The sequence below is a fragment of the Lontra canadensis genome, unplaced genomic scaffold, assembly GCF_010015895.1.
Source record: "Lontra canadensis isolate GAN:19392208 unplaced genomic scaffold, GSC_riverotter_1.0 scaffold81, whole genome shotgun sequence".
In the NCBI taxonomy this organism is placed as follows: Eukaryota; Metazoa; Chordata; class Mammalia; order Carnivora; family Mustelidae; genus Lontra; species Lontra canadensis.
Genome location: NW_022631075.1, coordinates 3,355,107 through 3,362,951, shown reverse-complemented (window position 1 = coordinate 3,362,951; position 7,845 = coordinate 3,355,107). Strand labels below are relative to the sequence as shown.

At 37.7% G+C, this 7,845-nt stretch overlaps 1 long non-coding RNA gene across 1 annotated transcript; it reads left to right on the top strand.

The window, feature by feature from the left end:
* Positions 1-7,237, top strand: LOC116882116. Its single transcript, XR_004385559.1, has 2 exons — positions 1-260; positions 6,662-7,237. It is a non-coding gene; the product is annotated as an uncharacterized LOC116882116 (long non-coding RNA).
* Positions 7,238-7,845: the final 608 nt, after the last annotated feature.

Genomic DNA, 7,845 nt, shown 5'->3' with positions numbered 1-7,845 from the left:
CGCCGGAAGATGAGGCCGGCGGCCACTTCCCTAAGCTCGGAAAACCCCGGAGTCACCGCTTCTGCGCGGCGGAGCCCATTCCCCGGAGCCGCTCCTGCCGCCTTCTTGCTTCCGCTCGGAGTGACCAGGTCCCGGGGCTGCGCGCCCGCGCGCCTCCCGCCTGACCCGGGGCTGGGCTTCCTCGTCAGCTCGCTCCCCAAAGCCGGGTTGTTTGGAAAGGACCAGTAAAATAGATCAAATTCTTGGCTAGCCAGACTAAGGTAGGAAGGAAGAGAAGGAGGAAGGGGAGGTAAAATAGTAGTGATGATGTAGATAAAACAGATCTATGTGAAAAGACTTTAAAGAGACTCTCGTGTGCAACAAATGTGAGTATATAGAAGGAATGATGGATTTCCTGTTAAACTATAAACTACCAAAATTGACCCAAGGAGTAGAAAACCGAAGAGAGCAGTAACGAGAATGAAAAGTCAGCCGGTCCAGTTGCTTTTATAGCGACGTTCTAGGTAACCTTTAAGAAACAAATAATTTTAATGTCATTTGTTCCCTTCTAGACCAGTGTTTTTCAAAACATCTGTAGTGAAGGACCCGTTTCTTAAAATATTTACAATTATTGTGGAGATATGCTTTTGTAAAATTTAATAAGAATATTAGAGAAATGCAATAAGCAAAATGCAAGCTCAATTTTTAAATTTTAAGATTCATCGGAAATAAATTACATTTCATTAAATATACTCAAAACCAATTTAACGTAGGGACAAAAAACTAATTACAAAAACGGCACGCATTGTTCATGGATGAGTCCAGCGATTACTGCTTGGATGTCATAGCGATGTTTAATCCTGCATTTCTGTACTTATCCCGTCATGCGTTGGTAACCATCAGTTCAGGGACTGGCACTAGTTCTCAGACCACAGAAACAGATGGAAAGATCCCAGATTAATTTTTTAAAGTTAGTATAGCCTTACATATGGTTATATGATACTAAAATATTTGCACAAAATATACACATAGAAATTCCAAATAAAATCTTAATAAGCGGAATCTGGCAGTGTAGCAAAGAAATAATATACCGTGACCAAGTAAGGTTTATTTCAGAAATGCAAAAATGATTCAACATTAAGAAGTTTATCAACATAATTTACGACATGAAACAATTAAAGGAGAAAACCCATAGTATTATGTTAATAGAAACCGAAAATGTATTTTAAAACTCAGCAGCCATTTTTTTTTTTTAATGTAGGCTCCAGATCCAGGATGGAGTCCAACACAGGACGTCAATTCCCAACCTTGAGATTCAGAACTGAGCTGAGATCAAGAGTGAGATGCTCAACCATCTGAGTCACTCAGTGCCCCTTCAAGAGCCATTCTTAATAAATATTTCAAGTAAAATAGAAATTTATTTATTTTTAAAAATAGAGATTTAAAAGAAACTACTTAGATATGATAAAGAAACTACTTACTATAACTCAATAGCGAACATACTAAATGATAAAATAGTAAAGTCATTTTCATTAAAATCATGAATGAGAGAAGGATACTGTCACCACTATTCTTCAACATCGTTTTGGATGCTCTAACTAATTTAGAAGACAAGACAATGAAGTATTATGTGTAGCCTACTGTTAGTTGTCTTCAAAATTCTGTTCTCCCTTTCTTCCTTAGAAATATAGTTTCAGCTATGGACATGGTTGAGAGACAATAATTTCCAGTTTCTCCTGAAGCTACGTGCAGCCATATGACTGTGTTTGCACCGGTGGAATATGCGTGGATGTGATGAGGTCAGCCTATCACTCAATTGCTTAAAAGGAAGTTGTTTATCCTAGACTTTTCTCCCACCCTGTTCCTCACTGTTTGGAACATAGATGTAACTGTAACTCCACTTCAGCCATGCAGATGATTAGAACACTCCAGTAGATGCCGGGGCAATAAGATGAAAGGAACATGGATCACTGAACAACCTGGAGGAGAAGGGTATTTGTTTCACCTGTCTGGACTAGTCAGCCATTATGTAAGAAAGAAACTTGGATCTTATTTATACCATTATATTTCTCTCTCTCTTTTTCTCCCTCTCTCTCAGGTGTGTTCAGCTTTTACCACAACTAAAATGGTGGGAATTCACATTAGAAAGAATATGCAAAACTTATCCTATTTATTTTTGACTTGTTATTATTTATATTTAATTTTTAAAAGATTTTATTTTTTTAAAGTAATCTCTGCAGTAAATGTGGGGCTTGAACTTACGATCTAGAGACCAAGAGTCACATGCCCCACTGACAGAGCCAGTCAGACACTCCCCAAATTATCTTATTTAAACAATTGTATCTGTAGAAAACTTACTGGATTCTAGTTTTACAAAAAGTACAGAAGTAACACAAGTTTTTGGTGAGATGTTTAACTACATGAAAATAGGCAAAAACCAATAATATTTCTTTATGTTATCAATAACCAGCTAGAAATAGTAATGGGAAAGTATCCCATTCACAACACTGATAAAAATTTCAAATACTTAGGAATGAGGGGTGTGTGGCTGGCTCAGTAAGTAGAGCGTGCGACTCTCGATCTCAGGATTGTGAGTTCGAGTCCCATATTGAGGGTTGAGATTACTTAAATAAATAAAACTTAAAAAAATACTTAGGAATGAGTGGAAGAGGAAATACACAGAATTTATATGAAGAACAGTGTAGCTTCTTTTCTTTTTTTTTTAAAGATTTTATTTATTTATTTGACAGACAGAGATCACAAGCAGGCAGAGAAGCAGGTAGAGAGAGAGGAGGAAGCAGGCTCCCCACCGAGCAGAGAGCCCGATGCGGGGCTCGATCCCACAATCCTGGGATCATGACCTGAGCCGAAGGCAGAGGCTTTAACCCACTGAGCCACCCAGGCGCCCCAAACAGTATAGCTTCTTATTGAAGAAAATAAAATAAGATCTGAAGAGGGTGCCTGGCTGGCTCAGTCAGTGGAGCCTACAACTCTTAATCTCAGAATTGTGAGTTCGAGTCCCATGTTGGGTGGAGAGAGTACTTAAAAAAAAAAAGATCTGAAGAAATGGAAAGGACATAATATCATAGGAACGGTAATCTTCCCCAAATGACAAATATAATGTAATTCAAATAGGACTCTTATAAATGTCTCATATTATTTAATTAATCATAAAAATTAATATTTTATTTATTCTTTTAAATGAGTGAAATATTCATATGGTTCAAGTTCAGAAGCTACCAAGAGGCATTCAGTGCTCTACACCCCTCCCCCACCCTCCCCAAGCCACTCAGTTATCTTCTGCCTAGACAATTTAGGTCACAAGTTTCTCCCATTTACTTTCAGAGATATTTGAATCATTTTTTTCCACAGTATTCACACTGTTCTTTATATTGCTTTGTCTTAACAATGTAACTTTGAGATGTACCTAAAGAGCTTGCTTCTTGTTCCCTTGTGAATACAGAATTAGATTTTAGGGATATACCACTGTTTAACTAGTTCTCTGTTGATGGATTTTAATATTTTTTTATTTTATTTTTCTGATGGACTTTAATATTTAAAATACCTTATCAATCTCCTTCTATTACAGTGTTTCAATGAATAGCAATGTATATATGATTTGTATATTCCTAACTATATATGTAAGATATATTTCTAGATGTAGAATTTCTGAGTCAAGCAGCATGTACATTTTAAATGTTTGTACATGGTGCCAAACTACTCTCCATATAAGTTGTATCAATTTATATTCCTACCAACAATATATGAAAGTGGGTGTTTCCCTGCATTCTCACAAAAATAGCATTTTGTTAAACTTTTTGGTCATTGCGTATCTGTGAAGTATGGTTTCATTTCACATTATTCTAATTATGATGAAGTTTGAACATGTTTTCATAAATTGAAGATCCATTTATATTTATGTTTTGTGAACTGCATACTTATATTCTTTGCCCTTATTCTACTGGGTTGTTGCTCATTTTCTTGTTGATTTTATTGTGACTCTTTATATGTTATAAAAATTGGTCCTTTGTGAGATTAGTTGCAAGAATATTTTACCAGATATTAAAGGTATATAGAGTCACCATAATCAAAATGTACTGATTGCTGTATGGTACCTATACAGGAATAAAAACCTGATCAGTAAAATATACTTGTCCAGAAACAAAATCCAAATATGCATTATAAATTAATAGATAACAAAAGCAGCAGTTTAATTAAATTGTTTGATAAACTGATGTTGGCACAATTGGCTATCCACATGAAGGAAAACAGCCATGCCCCTATATCATACCATATCAGAAATATAACTTAGATGAATGAATAATTTTTAATAAAATTATTTTAGAGTCCAGAAATAAACCTATTCACATATAGTCAATTATTTTTTAATAAAATTATTTTGAAACAATTTTAGCTTTACAGAAAAATAGCGAAGATAGTATGGAGTTTTCATATACCTCACAACCAGTTTCTTTTATGAACATCTTACATTAATATAGGTGGTACATTTGTCATAATTTTTTCATAAAACAGCAATATGGATTCATTTTTATCAAATGAAGTCCATACTTTATTTAGATTTCCTTAGTTCTACCCTAATGTCCTTTTTCTGTTCTAGGATCCCATCCAGGTTACCACATAACATTTAGTAGTCATATTTCTCGTCTCTTTTTTATTGTGATAGTTTCTCAGACATTGCTTGCTTTTCATTAGCTTGACAGCTTTGAGGAATGCTGGTCAGGTATTTTGTAGTATGTTCCTCAGTTGAGGTTTGTCTTCTCGATATTAGACTAGTGTTACAGGTTTTGAAGAAGACCACCATAGAGGTAACATGCCATGTCATCACATATTAGCAAAGAAGACATATTATCAAAATAACATAATTGTTCCTATTAACCTTGATCACCTGTTTGAGGTAGCGTTTGTCAGTCTTCTCTACTGGAAAATTGTACCGTCCCTCCCCCCCACCGCCTATGCTCTACCTCTTTGGAAGGATGCCACAATGCACAGTCCACATTTAAGTAGTGGGGAGTTATGATTCACCTCCTTGAGGACAGAGTGTATACATAAATTATTTGGAATTCTTCTGAGTGGGAGATTTGTCTCTTCTCCCCTATTTCTTTATATAATCATTTATTTATAACAGTATGAATCTATGGATATGTTCTGTATGCTTATAATCTAACACAACTTTTTCTTGTTACTTAAGTTGTTCCAGCTTTGGTTATCAGGAGCTCTTTCAGTTTGGCTCCTGTGTCCCTTTGACACACCTTCACCGTTGTGGATTTTTTTGAAGATTTTATTTATTTATTTAAAGAGAACAAGCAGGGGGAGGGGAATAGGGAGAGGGAGAGAATCTCAAGTAGACTCCCCACTGAGCATGGAGCCCAACGTGGGGCTCAATGTCATGACCCTGAGATCATGATCTGAGCTGAAACCAAGAGTTGGATGCTTAACTACTGTACCACCCAAGTGCCCCTGAAGGTAGATTATTTGAAAGGATTTTTTAAAAGTTTATTCAATTCTATTTTATTTTTAGTAATCTGTCCACCCAGTGTAGGGCTTGAACTCATGACCCCAAAATCAAGAGTTGCATGCTCTTCCAACTGAGCCAGCCAGGCACCCCTGAAAGTAGATTTTTGTCAGTGAAAATACACATACCTTTTGATTAGCAATACTTAGTTTCAGAGTCTATCTTATATAAAAAGAAGTACTGGTTCATTAGGCTATATGTCTAAGAATGCTTATGGCAGCATTGTTTATGGAGGCAAATCTGGAAACTACCTGAATGTTTAGCAGTAGGAGAGTGGATATGGATATCCATATTATGGAATTTGACACAGCTATTAAAATACGAATTATATATAATTTATTGGTCTGAAGAATTTCCATAAAGCCTCATAAAATGAAGAAAGTTTATTGCAGAACAGTGTGTATGGCGTGAGTTTTTTGGGGGGTAACAACCAACAACAATGGCAAAAAAAACCCCTCCATATGTGGATTTTTTTAGTAGGAACAGAGGCCAGAGAGGAGATGGGTTAGGTTGGGTTTCCTCACTTTGAGACACTGAGGCAAGCCTTTGGGTACAAATAGTCTATTTGGGAGGTGATAAGCATCAATAGGGAAATAGAAAAGTGAGGCAGGGAAGGAAGGAAAGCAATGCAAGGTGCATTAGTGAAGAGGTCTGTTTCAGGCAATTGGGTCTCAGTCCTCCTGGGGATCTCTAGGTGGCTGTGGAACACACCTCAAGGTTGTCTTACCTGGGGAGGAGGTGAGGAAGCTGGCACTATTTCCTGCCAGTCCTGTCAGGATGGCTGGCTTAAGGGAGTTTCTGAAGCTTCCACTTAGCCATTTCTATCATAATGGCTTTTACTTGTTGGGTGAGGAATAATTTGAGGGTTCTTCTAACTACTGAATATGTATCTTCCAATAATACACTCAGGGACTAGAGAAATGACCACAGAATGGGTATGGATCCATTGGCTTCACTGTAAGACTCCTACCAAACCTCCACATATCCCACTCTAACAGAGGACCCTGAGATGGTGCTTTAGATTCCCTGACATCAGCTCCTTAAACATTCCCTTCCCCCAACTTTACAGTCACACTGATGAATGACCTAGGTCGTGTGGAAGCAGAGTTGCTGGAATCATAACTGTATATATTTGCTGTTGCTTTGCAGGGTCCTTCCTCAACAGGACTTGGCCTTTCTTCACTCAATCAGTTCTGGGTCTGAGAAACTGCTCAGGGATGGAAACTCGACAAAGGATCATGATTTTTCCACTGGGACAACTGACAAGCTACTGCTCAAGTAGTCTTAATTTGTTTATCTTTATTTTTTTAGTTTTATAAGAAATACTCTTGCTGGTTTCTGTTATGAGCTGAATTGTGTTTTCCCAAAATTCATATGTTGAAGTCCTACTGTGACATATTTGGAGATAGGACCTTTAAGGACATAATTAAGGTAGAATGAGGTAATTTGGGTAGGCCCGAATCCAATATTACTGGTGTCCTTATAAGAATAATAAATTAGGGTACAGACCACACAGAGACCGAGGAGGCAACCATGTGAGGACCCAGTGAGAAGGCAGCCATCTTCAAGCCAAGGAAAGAGGCCTCAGAAGAAACTGACCATACCAACAATTTGACCTTGGACTTCTAGTTTCTAGAACAGTGAGGAAGAAACTGACCCTGCCAACAATTTGATCTTGGACATCTAGCTTCCAGAACTCTGAGGAAATAAATTTCTGTTCTTTAAGCTGCTAAGTCTGGTATTTTGTTATGGCACCTCAAGTGAACTGGTATAGCTTGCCATCTGTATCGTTCCCAGGAATGTCATAGTTTATTAGCCATCTCTACAGCTCCTCGCAGGTCAGAGCCCCAACTTTGCCATTTCAGACTTGGTGTCTATAACAGTTATTATACTTACCTAACAATTAACTGCTGCCACCTGGCCTCTGCTATTCTAGAATCCTATCATCCCCATTGACACCAAGGAGCCTAAATTACATACTAGGCTTCCCTATCATGAACCTAGACCCATAGAAGACAACCACCATGGAGCCTTTCAACAATGCCAGTAACACATTCCTTATTGCCTTAAAAAAAAAAAAAGAGTCCTCTGGGCCTTTCCAGGGGACACCATCAACTAGTGTGCCTTCTGTTTTTACATAAGGAAGCCATTCTAATTTCCCCACCCCTCTGAGCTTTTTAACCCTTCTCTCAGAACTCTGTCAAGGCAATTCCAACAACTCCACTTCATTTACTATATAGGATTTGCTGTTTCAAAGAGCCATTCCAGCAGCATACTAGGACTGACTCCAGGTATCCCTGCCAGGATGTGAAATCCTGAGTCATGGGAGAGTG